The sequence below is a fragment of the Callorhinus ursinus genome, unplaced genomic scaffold (genome assembly GCF_003265705.2).
Source record: "Callorhinus ursinus isolate GAN/ISIS: 27379988/994484 unplaced genomic scaffold, GSC_fseal_2.0 scaffold3, whole genome shotgun sequence".
Classification (NCBI taxonomy): Eukaryota; Metazoa; Chordata; class Mammalia; order Carnivora; family Otariidae; genus Callorhinus; species Callorhinus ursinus.
In genome coordinates this window covers 30,259,922-30,276,100 of record NW_027397065.1, presented here as the reverse complement: position 1 = coordinate 30,276,100, position 16,179 = coordinate 30,259,922, and the positions used below count along the sequence as shown (strand labels likewise).

At 45.6% G+C, this 16,179-nt stretch overlaps 1 long non-coding RNA gene across 1 annotated transcript; it reads right to left on the bottom strand.

The window, feature by feature from the left end:
* Window positions 1–499: 499 nt before the first annotated feature.
* On the bottom strand, window positions 500–9,413 carry LOC141371400 (uncharacterized). Its single transcript, XR_012376342.1, has 3 exons — window positions 9,110–9,413; window positions 1,720–1,862; window positions 500–756 (listed from the first exon to the last, which is right to left on the bottom strand). It is a non-coding gene; the product is annotated as an uncharacterized lncRNA (long non-coding RNA).
* Between the last annotated feature and the right edge of the window lie 6,766 nt (window positions 9,414–16,179).

Sequence of the window (16,179 nt, the reverse complement as noted above, 5' to 3'; positions counted from 1 at the left end):
AGGCTAGAAAGGGGAGTTTCACTGCATCAGCGGAGATGCAGTACATGTAGAACTTCTCAGGGTTTGTACTTGTGTCCAAGCCAAATCCAGTCACTCTATACGGTGAGGCCACTACACAAGCTGTAAGAGGAGCAAGCTGGGGGCAGGGAAGGGAGAGGTGACAACTTCAGGGTTGTGTCACAGGCTGAGGTGACTTTGTTCGTTTTCAGCATGGAGGCAGAGTAGCACCGTCCTCAGTGTCTAGTTGGTAGAGGTCAAGGAACGGGTATTGCCTGGCCCAGAGGAAGTGCCCTCTGTTGACAAGTGGTTGGGTGGAGGGATGCATGGATGGACGTAGCTGGGGATGACTGTCATACACACAATGGTTATAATCAAGAGATTGCTTAAGAAGAGAGTATATAGGAAAGTTGTTATCATCACACTCAGACTCTAATCTTCTTTACAACAACTTAACAGAAGAATAGCAGAAACTTTTTGGTTTAGTATTTTTCCACTCAAACTCAATTTATTTTATTTTTTTCCTTTGGATACAGAGCTTCCATAACATTTCCCTTTAAAGGGGCTATCTAAATTCCCCAGGCCATGAGTGCATCCTTGACCTGCAAAACAGCTTCTGACTTGGCTGCAGCTACTTCCATCTACGGAGCTCTTGATCTGGGTAATGCAGAGTAGAGACCGGCCATGATGTTCCCTGGCTCCCCATTAAATGGTAACAGCTTGATAGCTTTGGGGAATACTTGGCAAATTTGCAGCTATCTGATCCAGAGAGAAGCAGAGGGAAAGAAAGAGATTTAGGCTCTACCGATGAACAAGAGGCAAAATTATCCTAGTTATGTCTGTGCCTAGTGACAGCAGAAAGGGCATGGCTTTCGGCTGCCTGTTCCTGGGGATGCCAGCTGACTACGGCATGTCACGGGCCACAGTGGGAATTGCTCTCAGTCCCTGCTATGGCCAGACACTGCACCAGGGGCTCAACATGCATCGGGAAGCCATACAGTCTGGTGGGTACAAATCTGACCTTTACATATGATGAACTGGTTTCAAATTCTCACTGTTGGTTGGGTCAGGCATTTAATCTCCCTGAGCCTTGATGCTCAGGAAATGCAAGTTAAACACCTAATGTATATTCAATCAATAGTAGTTGTTTCTGTCATTGTCTTCTGTCCTGAATTGCGTTTTTTAAACTATGATGCTCTGTCACCCATAAGGGGATTCTGATGGTGTTTTAGAGGGTGGATATATACATTTGCAGGATAAAGTTCTTCCTAAAGCTTTGGGCTTTTTTTTTTTAAGATTTTATTTATTTATTTGAGAGAGAGAGAATGAGAGAGAGACAGAGAGAGCACAAGATGGGGGAGGGTCAGAGGGAGAAGCAGACTCCCTGCTGAGCAGGAAGCCCAATGCGGGACTTGATCCTGGGACTCTGGGATCATGACCTGAGCCGAAGGCAGACGCTCTACCGACTGAGCCACCCAGGCGCCCCTAAAGCTTTGCTTTAAAAAAAAAAAATTATGTTGAGGGAAATTTTCAATGATTAAAAAAAGTGATACGTTATGGACTAGAATGTACACTTTATATTCATTTTTAATGATGGCGTGTGTTTCAGGATTATTTCATATATGCAGTAACTGCTTTAAATTGCTCCCCCAACCTTCTAGAATTGCCCATGCATTCCTGTCTGCCTACTACTCCCAAAAACGCTTGAAAAAATGATCTTACCACAATCTGGCGCCACAGATACCACAATTGCCCCCATTCTGCAGACAAAGGAGGAGTCTCAGACATCTGATGAGGTGTAAGCCAGGATTCAAAACTTCACTATGAAGTCCATGCCCTTCCCCATTCCTGCCATTGTACCAGAGCTAAGAAGAGAATAATTACATAATATGAAATGTGTCAGTCAGGATTCTCCAGAGAAACAGAACCAATAGGGTAGATGTAGATAGATAGAGATTTTCTATGAGGAGCTGGCTCATGCAGTTACGGAGGCTGAGAAGGTCTATGATCTGAGAGCTGGAGGTTCTGGGAAGCCAGTGGCGGAGTCCCAGTCTGCATCTGAAGGTCTGCGAGCCCTGAGCACTGATGTCTGAGGGCAGGAGGAGATGGATGGTGAAGCTCAGGCAGAGAGCAAATGTGCCCTCCCTCCATCTTTTTGTTCTATTCAGACCCTCAAGGAATTGGATGATGCCCATGCACACTGCTGAGGGCGATCTTCTTTACTCAGTCCCCCAACTCAGATGCTAACCTCTTCCTGAAACAACCTCACAGACACGCCGAGAGATAATGTTTTGCCAGCTCTCTGGGAGTCCCTTAGCCTAGTCAAGTTGACACATAAAATTAACCCTCACAGGAAGCATTCCCAACTGAGGCCCCATCTGCCTCTGGGCTGGGTCATTTGACTTCGGTCCCAGCAGCTGCTGCCTCAGCAACACCTAGCACTGTTTCCACATCTGTAAAGCCCGGGCTGCAATTGCTGGCGACTCAGCATCTAAGCCAGCTGTGGTGTCAGTGTTCCTCCATCACGTCCCCCGTGGTGCCCACTGTAGTGGGGAATGCCTCAGTGCTAGCAGCCCAGACCCACGGAGGCTGCAGAGGCCAGGTGACAGCCTCAAAAAGTGGAGCGTTCAAGCCCAGTGGGGGATGGAACAGAGTTAGGTATTCGTCAAATAACCCATAAACTGGATTGTAGCAAGTGTGGCACAGGAGGGACATACAAATCAAGAGGGACTAGAAACCAGAGAGCTGAGAAAGAGTGCTTAGACAGAAAAGGGAGGAAGAACTATTCCAGGCAGAGGGAACAGGCAAAGGCCCTGTGGTGGAAGGGAGCCTGACGTATACAGTGAACTAATAAAAAGGCAGAGAGGCTGGAACACAGCAGCAAGGGGCCTGTGTTGAGAGATGAGGCTGCAGCCTGGCCTTGTAAAGGCCTTGGGCCCTGTTAAGGATTGTGTTCTTCATCGTAAGATGTGAAAACGTTGACATGACTTAAGAGGAGGAGTGACGTGGTCAGATATGTCTTGCCAAAAGTTTACACTTCGGCTGCAGTGTGGGAGGAGTTTTGAGAAGACAAGGGGAAATGGAAGCAGGGACCAGGTAAGAAACTTTACAGTTGCTTCTTTGAGTGATTTTTGGAGTAGGGTGAAGTCCAAAGGGATGGAGGGAGTAAATGATCTATGAAGATTTTAGGAAGGGAAATTGACAGCACCTGGTGAAGAAAGGGAGAGAGTGTTGCCAAGGGGGATTTGTAGGGTTCTGTCCTATGCGGCTCAATAGAGGAAATTGCCTTGCGCTTGTGTGGAGAGGACAATGCCAGAAAAGAATCTGTGTATGGGGGCCGTGAGCAACAGGGAGGAGACGAGCTGAGTAGGAATGCCTTGAGAGCTGCAAGAGGAGAGGCAGTGTGGACAAGCTTGGATTCAGACCTGGATTCGGGAAAAGGGGTCTGTGCTGGAGGCAGAAGCCTGTGAGTCACGGCCGTGAAGGTGGTGGATGGAGCTGGGGGTGGTTGAGACCACTGCCTGACATTTTAGGGAGCAGTCAGTAAACGGAGAAGCGCTATTAAGCTTTGTAAAATATTTAAAAATAGCTTCTGTTCTACCACCTCTTACCCCCCATCACATCAAGAATTTGGAAGGTTTTAGAAGGCCAGGTCTGAAACTAATAACCTGTTGGGTTTTCCAGCTGACTTTGGCCATGGGATTTTCTATTCGTATGAATAAGCCCAATAAATGATAAAGTGCACAAAGTGAGAACAGAACAGGTCTGGTTGATGCAGGGTTGTGAAGGACAGCTTCCCTTCTGCTCAGGCTTCTCCCTGCCAGAGATACCTCACAGGTATCTCCGGGAACTCTCAGGGTTTCAAGGAAATCAGCGTGCAACCTGCAGGCCGGAACGATTTCCTGTTTGCCTCCACCTCTGAGGGGTTCTGAGTCTTTGATGGTCTGATGGGAGTGTGCTGACCATCATCAGTCTGTCCAAGATGGCACACAAGGACCCCAGGATCTCAGCAAAATTCTGGGTCCTCTTAGCAAACCTCAGTTATCCCTAGCCCTGAACTTCAGATACTTTGAAGACTTCCAGCCGACAGAGCTCCAAACAAGCCAGCTTTTACACGGGATGCAATTGAGAAACCCAGCTTTTGTCAGCCGAGAGTCTCCTTGACGATGAAGGCCTGCTGGGTTTCCCGAGTGGCACCCTCATTAAAAAAAAATGCAATTTAATTGTCAGTGGAACTAAGGGCATGTGTTGGATACTGTTCATTGGCATTGATTCTGCAGCAACAAAGAAGTAGAGGATGCCAGGAGAAGCTCGTGGGTCTGGGAAGTAGAGGGAAGGGTGGCATTTGGGGATTTTGCTAGTGCTAAATTACTCCATCTGTTGCATTAATAACCAATCAGTCAGGGGGGCTGGGAAAATGGGTAATTGAAGCATACGGTACCTATTAGGACCTAACTGCACATATGTAACTGCTCATTTCATCTGTACAAATGACTGCTTACTTATGCAAATGGCAGGTCTGGATACCCATGGTGGGGAATTCTGCTGAGAAAGCATTTCCCATGGAAAGACTATATTCAAACCCCGAACACGCTGAAAAGTCTAGGACCCACGATGCCATGCATGCAAAAAAGAAAAAGCTACAAGCGAGGTGGAAAGAGCAAAGTCCTATTGGAAGGATGAGGTATTGGAGGCTATGCTTTTCCAAAAGGGGCTGGTGAGCATGGCTTGCATTGGCCACAGTGTGGGGCAGATTAAGGTAAAGCGACAGCACTCAAAGCAAAGATCACTGGGAGGCTGGGGGTCCAAAATTTGGGAGTGGTTGGGCCAGATAGCCCAGTGTGATTTGTGGGACAGACACAGATATTAGGAATGGTAACATAACTAGTCACGTGACCCCGATATAACCTATGGCACCCTATTGCTGAGACTGCAATGCTGAAGACTAACTTAGAGAACCAAATGTCTCTTCGTGATTTGGGGGAAATTCATGGAGAATTACTTGTGATTCTTTCTGTCTTCATAACCGGCTTTCTTGTGTGCTATCATTTCACCCTGTCTATAATCCTTAGAGACCACAGTCAGCTCTGTCACTGGTTTCTACAAGTGGTCCACATTTTGTGGCTTTTGGACACTGTACCAGAGTGGGGAGACGTGGGGACTGTCCAGCAGAAGGTGTGACAGCATTCGGTCCCTAGCTTTCAGCCATCTCCTCACTCCCCTCCATTTTCCCTCTTATTCTACCACTTTGATACCCTCCCAAGCACAATCAATATCTCTCCTCTGTTCTGCCCAAGATCAAATGCTTCGCATTCTCTGCTGTGACCTCAAATACTTATCAAACCATTTTTCCCACTAAGACAATGATTGCTTTCTAAGAGGAGTTTTGGTAAATTCAATTTTTTTCTAATTTGTTTTATAAAAATGGACCCTGATTCAAAATTTAATATAAGCTTCTATGTATAACATTGACCGTTCCTCTATTTCTGTTGCTGGAAAGAAAAATGGGTTGGCATTATCAGGTCTTGGACAGGAGGTGACTTAGGATACTTTTGACTCTAATTCAAATTAAATAATAAAGCAAATTATATCTCACCTCATAAGAACTCTGGAAGTGAGGTAGCTCTCTCTGGGTTGGCTAATTCGGTAGCTCAGTTATCTAATTAAAGACCCATATTTTTCTGCCCTCCACTCTGCCACTTTCGGTAAGTGAAATTTGTTCTGACATCGGCTTTCCATATGCTCACTAAATGGTAAAACACTTCCAGGCGTGACGAGTCACAACCATGTTCAGAGAAGAAAGGAGGCCATGACTTCTCTGTGTCTCTTTGGAAGGGCAAGGAAACCATTTTGCAAAATCCTCTAAGAGACATTCCTTCCTGTCCCAATAGACCAGTAATCTGCCATATGCTCATGACAACCATTCACTGGTGTGGTAAACTGACTCATCCTGACTTGCCTGGTTTAATCGGAACTTTATTTTTTTTTTTTTAAGATTCTATTTATTTATTAGAGAGCGAGCGAGAGAGAAACAGCATGAGAGGGGAGAGGGTCAGAGGGAGAAGCAGGCTCCCGATGCGGGACTCGATCCCAGGAGCCCGGGACCATGACCTGAGCCGAAGGCAGTCGCTTAACCAACTGAGCCACCCAGGTGCCCTAATCAGAACTTTAATCAGAACTTTAATCTGCAACTTAAAGGGCAGAGGTCGCCTCCTTAAAGCCCAAGATCCTCATGTCGGGGAGGGGAGTCCTTAAAGCAAATCTGGGCTCTGTTGAGAAGGAAAGAAAGGAGGAAATAAACACTGATTAGACAACCAATTTTATCTGCTCCAGGAAAGGTAACTTAGTGGAAAACAGAAGGAAGTTGCCATAGGGCTGTGGGCAATGCTGTTTCTATGGTTCTGGAAACTACTGCAGGCTCTTGAATAGGTACACATGAAGATACAGAATTGAACTTCTTTCTCTCTGGACCATGAATACTGGGGTTTGAGCAAATCTTTTGCCTTATCTTGTCTCAGACAAGCTCAGTATCTCCTTGATTTTGTTCTTTTCAATTACCAGCCCTGTAGCTTCATCAGTGACCACCCATCCCTACCCCAAACTTGACCATGATGGATCCCATATAGCTTGTGCATTCTGATACCTCAACTGCATTTACCAAAATGGGCATGGCCAAGATGGGTTACAGAATTAAAGCCAGGAATGGTATGCTGAAAAATGCCCCCCCCCAAGATATCTAAGACCTGATCCCTAAAACCTGTGAATATTCCATTAAATGACAAAAAAGTTGATAAGGTTAAGGATCTCGAGCTGGGGAGATTATCCTGGATTATCCAGGTGGGCTCTAAATATAATGAAATATATCCTTATAAGAGAGCAGCAGAGGGAGATGGAGGTGAAATAGAAGATGATGTGACCACGAAGCAGGATTTGAAGATGGTCGCCTACAAGCCTAGGACAAGCAGCCGAAGCCAAGGAAGGCAGCAGCCTCCAGTAGCTAGAAGAGGCAAAAACCAGATTCCCCCTTAGAGCCCCCGGGGGAGTGCAAAAACTGTTGACATTTTGATTTTCTCTCAGTGCAACTCATTTGGACTTCTGGCCTGCAGAAGTGTGGGAGACTAAATTTCTACCAAGTTTGTTGTCATTTGGGACAGTAGCCATAGGAAAGAACACACCAGATCTAATCAGAATGAGAGACGGTGTGGGAGGTGTGGGTGAGCAGGTCATGTTGCCTGAGTTTTTTTTCAGGGGTTCAGTCTTCAGGATACCAGGAACAGATGACTAAGACTGACCGAGATTGAATCCTGATTGTTTGATAGATGCCCTGTGGAGATGCCCACCTGCACGGATCACATATCATACAAGACATGGGAGGTGTTTGAGCTCTGGTCCCACTACCTGAATAGCAAGGGATGGTCACAAGGCCATTGGACAAAGTGGCCAAAGGGACAAATGCTCTTCTATACCCAAGGGAAGCATGCCCTGCCTCACTACCAAGTCAGAGGAAGGCACAGAAGGGGCTTCTTCTTAGCAGTCTAGCTTGTGAGAGGGAGCCAGAAATTCCATTTGGGGGAGTGAGAGCTGAGACCTCTGCACTTCCCTGGTTCATGGAGTTTCAGAGGGCATTTATTACTTGGGTATTTAGATAATGGAGGCCTTGCCATTGTCAAGTTAAGGTTGTCTTCCCCTCTAGCAACGTATTAACATTAAGATAGTTGGGAGATCCCTGGAAGAATGTCACCCATGTCCCACCCAGGAGTGTGTGTTGGCAGCGAGGTTGCAGGGTGTCAGGTTATGCTTTGTCTTCAGCTAGCCTTCTGCTCCCTCATCAGTGCCATAGTAACTTTCTCGGGCTGCCATAACAAAACACCATAAACTGGGTGGCTTCAATAACAGAAATTTCAAATCTCAGGGTTCTGGAGGCTAGAAGTCCAAGATCAAGGTGTTGGCAGGGTCAGTTCCCCCTGAGGGCTGTGAGGGAGAATCTGGTCTGTTCCTCTCTCTTAGCTTCTGGTAGCTTCAGGCATCCTCAGCTTTATAGGTGGCATTCTCCTGCGTCCTCACACCATCTCTCTCTTGTGTGTCTAAATTTCTCCTTTTTATAAGGACATCTGTCATACTGGATTCGCACCTACCCTAATGAGCTCACCTTACCTTGATCATCTGCAAAGACCCTATTGCCAAATGAGGTGACATTCACAGGTACTGCAGGTTAGGATTTTTAACATTCTTTAAAGGGACACAATTCAACCCGTCATAGGAGTCACTGGTCACACAGTTTATGAAATATTTTCAGAGCTGTTAACAAATTCTCATGACAATTGTGTGGGGCTCCTAATTAGGTATGCCCATTTTACAGATGAAGATGGAATCCTGCACAAATCCATGAGCAACCGGCCACTGTCCAGACAAGGACCGAGACCCAGAACCTGGTCTGCTTCTTTGCCAGGGCTCTTTCTGGAGTCCATGCTGATGAGGGAGCAGAAGGCAAGCTGAGGACAAAGCACAAGCTGACACCCTGCAACCTCCTCCCCCCAAGAGTGGGATATGTTTAACATTCCTCAGGCCCTCCTGGCTGCCCTAAAGCTAAGGGAAGGAAAAACGAATGGTGAACTGATAGAGACCACAGTCCTGCGAGACACGAGTCTCCATCAGTTTACCAAAGTCTTAGCGATTTACAAGGAAAAAGCATTCTTATCAATAGCCTAACTTCCAGAGACCCATAACTCAATTTCCTGGAGCCCTAACATCACCCTCCCTTCCGTGAGTGTTGTGGGAAACAGAGGTAGAGGAAAAGTAAACAAAATAAAATTTCATTATAACCTGCAGCCCCTTGTCAAACACTTGAGGCAGGCAGAGTACAACGTTCCTCCAGGGAGCTCCCAACTATCTTAATCTTAGTGCCTTACTAGAGGGAAAAACAACTTTAGCTTGACAATAACAAGGCCTCCAGTATCCTGTAAATCTTCTTTAGCATATGAGGGTCCTTTTGGACACCTCCCCTTTCCTTACCTCCCGCAACTCCCAAGTATATAATCAGCCACCCCTCATAACCCCGGGGCAGCAGCTCTTTCTGCCCACGGGTCCTGTCCCCGGGCTTTAATAAAATCACCTTTTTTGCACCAAAGACGTCTCAAGAATTCTTTCTTGGCTGTCAGCTCCCGGCCTCACCAACATTCCAAAAACCACATCACATGCTGCTTCTCTCCTAGGAAAAATCTGGCCTGAGGGAAGGAGGCCACCTGAATGACAATGGGATGACCCAGAGGCAGACACCAGAGCAGGAAAAGTTTCTATCTGAAACCATGTTTGTTCCAGGTGGGTTAACCAGCTGTGTTACCTCTCTCCCAGACCAAAGCCAGTTAGAAATGGAGGGAGCTGCTGGGATACTTTGGCACTTGGTCTTGCCTTGATAACGTTTTCTCTCACACTGGGACTAGAGGGTTTCTGGTCCTGTGCCCTGTGAATTATTTGGCTGATTAGTTTTCCCATGCCCCTCCCATCTCCTGTGGCCATCAGGAAACTCATGACTACATGACTAAGTGGGTAGAAGTTCATCATCTGCACATCCACACCCCAACTTCCTTGCTGTTCTTGACTTTCTCATTGGATGCATATTTTCTTTGGTCCCAGTTTTTTATTTATAACCTCTACTTTATTGAAAGCATTCATGTAAGCTGCCTCTATTCCTTCGTGGATTGAAACAGGATATAAAGAGATAAAATATTATCTTTTTCCAGAAAAAAAAAAGTGTTTTGGAAAATGAAAGCCTTTTTTTTTTTTTCACGATAGAAACAGAAGATAAGGGAAAGATTATCCAATTTCGGAGGCTTTGTGCTCTGGAGAATACAGGCCTATGATGTTCGCTATTAAATGTATGGGCTACAGCATAAATTTCTACAATTGGAATAATTGTGCCAGTGTTGTTATTTTCATCTCCATTAGCACTTTTGCATGTTGTTATTGCGGGCCGGTGGGGGAGAGAGTGGGATTTCAATTCTTTCATTCCTTTTATTCAGAGTCAGGTTTATTTCGATTTAATTGACAAAGAGTAAAATTTATCCTTCTTGGGTGTGACAATTCAGTGCATTTTGACAGAGGTTTAGAATCGCGTAACCACTGCCACGGTCCCAGGTAGAGAATATTTGCATCACTCCAGAAAGTTCCCTAGTGCTCCTTTGTAGTCAATGCCCTCTCCTCCTCTCCTCCTCTCCCCGGCTCCTGCTCCACTCCCCTCAAGCTGATTTCTGTCCCTGTAGTTTTGTTTTTTCTCCAAGTAACATATAAGTGAAATCATATCTTATGTAGCCTTTTGTGCCTGGCTTCTTTCAATTAGCATAATGTGTTTCGAGAATCATTCATGCTATTGCATATATCAGTAGCTGATCCCCTTTGATAGCTTAACAGCATTTCATTGGCTAGGTATTTATTCATCAGTTGAAGGATATTTGGGTTGTTTCTAGTTTTTGATGAATATGAATAGAACTGCTGTGCACATCTGCATACAGGTCTTTTGTGGACACAGCATTTTTCTTGGGTAAACATCTAGAGTAAAATTGCTGGGTCATACATACAATTGGTGTGCAACTATAAAAAATTGCCAGTCATTTTTCCAAAGTGGCCGGGTATACCATCTTGCATTCTTGCCAGCGATGTATTCCAGTTCCAATCGCTCTGCATTTTTACAAGGGGGTTTATCTTAGTCCATTCGGGCTGCTATAAGCAAGTTCTGCCAACTGGGCCGCTCATAAACAACAGAAACTTATTGCTGGAAGCCCGAGATCAGGGTACCAGCCTGGTCAAGCAAGAGCCCTCTTCAGGGCTGAAGATTTCTTCTCGTGTCCTCACAGGGTGGAAGGTTCCTGAGGTAGCTCTGTAGGATCTCTTTCAGAAGAGCACTAATCCCGTTCCGGAGACTTGACCTTTATGACCTAATCACATCCCAAAGACCCCACCCACTAATACCATTACCTTTGGGGGTTAGGATTTCAGCATATAAATTTTGGAGGGGACACACACAAACATTTAGACCATAGCAGTATTGATGGTTTTTGTTTGTTTGCTTTTACCATTCTAGTAGGTGTGCAGAGGTATATCCTTGCGGTTTTAATTTGAGTTTAGTTAATGGCTAATGATGGTGCGCGTTTTTTCATGTGCTTATTTGCCATCTGTAGCTTTACTTTGAATAAGTGTCTGTTCAAATCTTTTACCCATTTTTGAATAGTGTTTATCATTCAACCATTGAACGGTAAGAATTCTTTATACAATCTGGACACAGCCAATTACCAGATAAGCGTTTCACAAATACTTTGTCCCAGTCTGTGGCTGTCTTTTCATTTTTTTAGCAGTGCTTTCTGAAGAGCAGAAGTTTTTAATTCTAATATCCTCCACTTTATCATTTTTTTTCTCTTATGGCTTTTGCTTTTTGTGTCCTATCTTCTGTAAAAATTGTCTAAACCAAGGTCACAAAAATTTTCTTTAGTTTTCTTCTAGATGTTTTATGGTTTTAGGCTTCACATTGAAATCTATGATTAATTTTGAGTTGACGTTTGTATATGGCACGAGCTGAGTGTTCACATTCATTTTTCCCATATGGGCATCTAATTGTTCCAGCACCATTTGTTGGAACGTCTCTTTCTCCTTTGACTTACCCTGGTGCCTTTGTGAATTCTCTCATTCTTGATTTGGAATGAGATGCTGTCATTCACATCCTGCCCTTGCTTTCCAAGTTTCAGCCTGGCATTGAGCCTAGATAGAGACTTTGTTGCATTAGGTAACCATCTGTAAAGGGGAAAATGTTTGCTATAAGTGACTAATAAAAAAGCCTCCTAAAGCCTGATGAATTGGCCTCGACATCTAAGTACTTCCCCCAGGTTTGAAAAGAGAAAGCTGAAAGACATCCAGTCTCACCTGCTCAAATGAAATTCAGTTTTCTCTGATTGGATGGTCATAAAATCTGCTTTTATCTGCCGCCCTAGCATTTTCTGAAAGAAATCCAATTTAGCAAGTAGAATATAAAAGCCATTCCAGCTGATAAATACAAGCTGGTGGCAAGCCATGGAGAGCCTCTCTGCTCTGGCACTGGGAGACTGGCTGAGATGAAGGTGGTGTGGCCAAGTCCATGGTGGGCCATGCATCTTGGGGCTTGGGGCCACCTGAGGCCATCAGAGCTGTGATGATGGAGCCTACAGCATCCAGGGAAGAAGCAGAGGGCTTCAGAGTCATCAGGTTCTGTGAGGGCTGCATTCTCTGATCTTTGTAAATTGTTTCCCCTTTGTGAACCTGTTTTCTCACTTGTAACTGGGGATAGGAGGACCCCGTGTCAGGGTGAAGAGAAGACTCAATGCAGATGAGGTCATGCAGGTGCCCATCTAATGCTCAGTACTTAGGAAGTTCTCCATGATGATAACCTGGAAAAAACTCAGGGGGACTTGGGGAGAGGTGCCAACATTTAAATCCTTGTAGTGTGACTTACTAGGTGTGTGATGATGGACGGCTCTCTTCTCTAATCTTACTACTTGTAGCACTGCTGAGTGGCTGAAGAATAATCCCTGTCCAGTGTTCTTAGCAGTGGAAGCATTGGATTAAGGGAAATAGTAGGTGATATTATTTATGGGAGGCTCACTAATGCCTCTCCCCCCTAATATGTCCATGTCCTCACCCTTGGAAACTTACATGGCAAAAGAGACTTTGCAGATGTGATTATGTTAAGGTTCTTGAGATGGGGAGATTATCTTGGATGATCTAGGTGAGCCCTACATGTAATCACAAGGGTCCTTATGGAAGAGAGTCAGGAGGGTTGGGACCAGAAAAGGTCGGTGTGGTGAAAGCAGAGAATGTTGCTACACAGCTAGGTTTGAAGATGGAGGATGGGATTATGAGCCAAGGAATGCAGGCAGCTTCCAGAAGCTCCAAAAGACAAGGAATGAGAGCCTACAGAAAGAATTCAGCTCTGCTAACACCTTGATTTCAAGACTTCTGACCTCCAGAACTTTAAGCAAATGACTTTGCCTTGTTTTAAGCAATTAAGTTGGTGGTCATTTGGTATAACACCAATAGGAAGCTCATACATTATTATTATTATTATTTATACTAATAAAGAAGTTACAGACATTCTTCTGTGGATAGCAATTCTATAGTGTTCTCTCTGCCTTGGAATATTAATTACATGGCTCTTTGTCTTCAAGGGCCACCTTTTTGTTGTTGTTGTTGTTGTTAAGGCTTCCACAGTCTGGCCTCATGCTTTGAACTTGTGGATCATCATGAAAATGTACTTTTAGCTTAGTACAGATGGGCTGGGAGTGGGACTCAAAAATGACCCTTCAGCGGATTGAATGATTCAGAGGTGGACCCCCGTGGTAGTGCATGTCTTGAGGAACCCCGCCCAAATGGTTTTCTCTCTAACCAGCATTCCTGGGGGCCATGTGCAGACTAGAAAGGGCACAGACTTAAGGATCAGATCTGGGTCTGGCTCCTCCTCCTCCACCATCAGAGCCTGAGTTCAGTTACGTAATTTGTCTGAGCCTCAGGTTCCTTCTCCGTCCCATGGAGAAGTGATTCTAACCTCTCAGGGGAGTATGATGGGTCCCCCAAGACAGCATCTCTGGGACTGCTAGCACGGAGGGCTGCAGGGTGGGCAAGCCGCCACGGGCATCCCCATGCGCTGTGGCATCAGGGCCTTAGAGATTCTGGTCTGGAGGATCCCACCACTTGGGTTGCTGTGATCAGACCTTCTGTTCCCTCCACAGCTTGAGGCCTGCGGTCACATTTGAGACCAGTGCTAGACCAGGAGAGCTTTCTGTGCTGAGGGAAATGTCCAAAACTCTAGCACACATAGAGCCACATGAAAGCAGTAAGCTCTTGGAGCATGGCTAGTGAAACTGAGAAACTGAATCCTTACTTTATTTGTGTCGATTTAAATTTAAAGGAGCCAGCCCAAGACTTGGAAAGTCACGGCAACCTCTCATAGCAGTGTCAAGAGTGAGGAACACCACAAAGGTGCCAGGGTAAATAATGAGGAAAGCAGAGTTCTTTTCACAAACAGCTGCTGGATAGCCATATTTATTTTTTAAAAAAAGTGGCAATTTAAATTTAACTGTTAATCAATTAAAATGAAACAAAAGTAGACATTTCTTTTCTCACACTAGCTGCATTTCAAGGGCCCAGCAGTCACACATGGCGAGTAGGTTACTGCGTTGGGCAGTGCACACCATAGAACATTTCCATCATCCATAGAACACTTCCATCTCCCAGGTGGTTCTACTGGATGGTGTTGATCGATAGAAGGCCCGTCCCAGATTTTGCAGTTTGGTGTGGTTTTACAGAGTACTAACTTGGGTCCTTTGCATTGGCTGTTGGTGGGCTCTGTTGAGAAGGATTCTGAGTTGGAGTCTCGGTGGGGCAAGAAGGAGCACAGGGGTAGGTTAGCAAAATCTGCCTGGGGCATGGATAAAGAGTACCGGCCAGGGCATCTCCTGATTGTGCAGCCTGCCTCGGAGGCTGGGACTCTGACCGCACTCAGCTTGTTCCTTTCCTCCTTGGCCACATCCCTGAGTGCTGCGAACCCCCGCAATCTGTGTCAACCAGAGCCACCAGGCTCCTACCAGCGACCCTGGAGTCTCCTGTGAACCCTGGCCTCACCATGAGCATTAGCTAGTTGGTCCATTTCTGTGACCCAGCTTGCACCTGGGAGTGCTAATCCCCCCTGGAAAGTGTTCTCCAGCCAACTCTTTGTACTTAGGAATGTTTGAGTGTCTCCTCGGTTATTTATCAGGGTGGAAAATGTTCCCTGCCATTCTCAGGGAAAATGCTCCCCAAGACCACAGGCTTAGTATGCTTGAATGTTTCCAAATCACACAGCTGCCTATAAAATTCCACTTGGGCTTTGCTGGGGACTTAAAGGACCCCACAGACTGCTTCCTGTACACTGAGCTCACAGCCCGGGAGGCCAGAACATTAGCCGATTTCTATTCCTCCTTCCTTCCCTCCACCCCTCCTTCCTCCCTCCTCCCTCTCTTCCATTCCTTAGCACTGATGGAGCCCACAGTGTGTGCTAGGAACTTCATGTTTCTTCTTTTGTGAGCCTTGCAATAGTCCTGTGAGATATCTTTTCTTCTTAGATGAAGAAATACTTTCATGACAGTAAGTTGGGGAGACAAGATCCCAGGCAGGGCTAGTTCACAAGGCAGGACGAAGGAAGGACAAACGGTGTCGTTGTGCCCTAACAGGACATGTGGGGTGCTGGGGCCTGTGAGCAGCCAGGGCAGCCAAGGATCAGTGGGTATAAGGTGGGAAATGGAGGGGGGGCAGTGAGTTTGAAAAGAGAAAATGGCATCAGATTTGGAGGACAATGAAGGGCAGGCCAGTGAAATGGAGACTTTCCTATGCCAACAACAGGGAGCCACTGACGATTTTCAAGCAGGAATCATACTTATGTTTGAATGTAAGAAACATCGTGTGGGGGGGGGTGGGCTGAAGGAAGCGACAGGAGGCAGATAAACCTATGAATCAAACAATAAATCAGTGGACAAGAAAGGAAAGGAGGGAAAGAGAAAAATAGAGAAAATACAAATGAGTCAAACTGGCTAATAGGGAGGATCTTCCTCTTGAGTGGGATTTTGTGGCTGGTATTTCTGAGATGCAGAGATAGGCACACAAGCACCATGCCTAGCCTGTGGGCCGGCTCTACAGACAAGTAAAGAGCTGGTTGTAAATGGAACAAAAGCCATTTAATGGGCTTTCCGGTGTCTTACAGAGATCATAAAATTCAGCATATATACGAATCATCTGGGGGCTCTTGTTAAACTGTGTAGGTCTGAGGTGGGGCCCAAGAACTTGCACTCCTAACGAGCACTCAAATCAAGTGGAGGCTCTTGGTCTGAGGGCCACATTAGCAAGACTGAGGACAAATTCTAACATAGTTCTTTATTGTAATTATATAGCATATGTTTTTTTCCACTTAGGAAAAACCCGTCAGTATGTAAGGATACACCTATTGGGTATCATCATCTCCCACTCTATTTCCCTGTACAGGTGCACAGATAGAGTAGCATATTCTGTCGGAACATGGGTCTCTACACAGAATCCAACAGACGAAGGTTTAAATCTCAGTCCCTCTACTTAATGGCTGTGTGACCTTGGGCAAATCATGTATGCTCCCTGAGTCTTCCATCCTTATTGGTA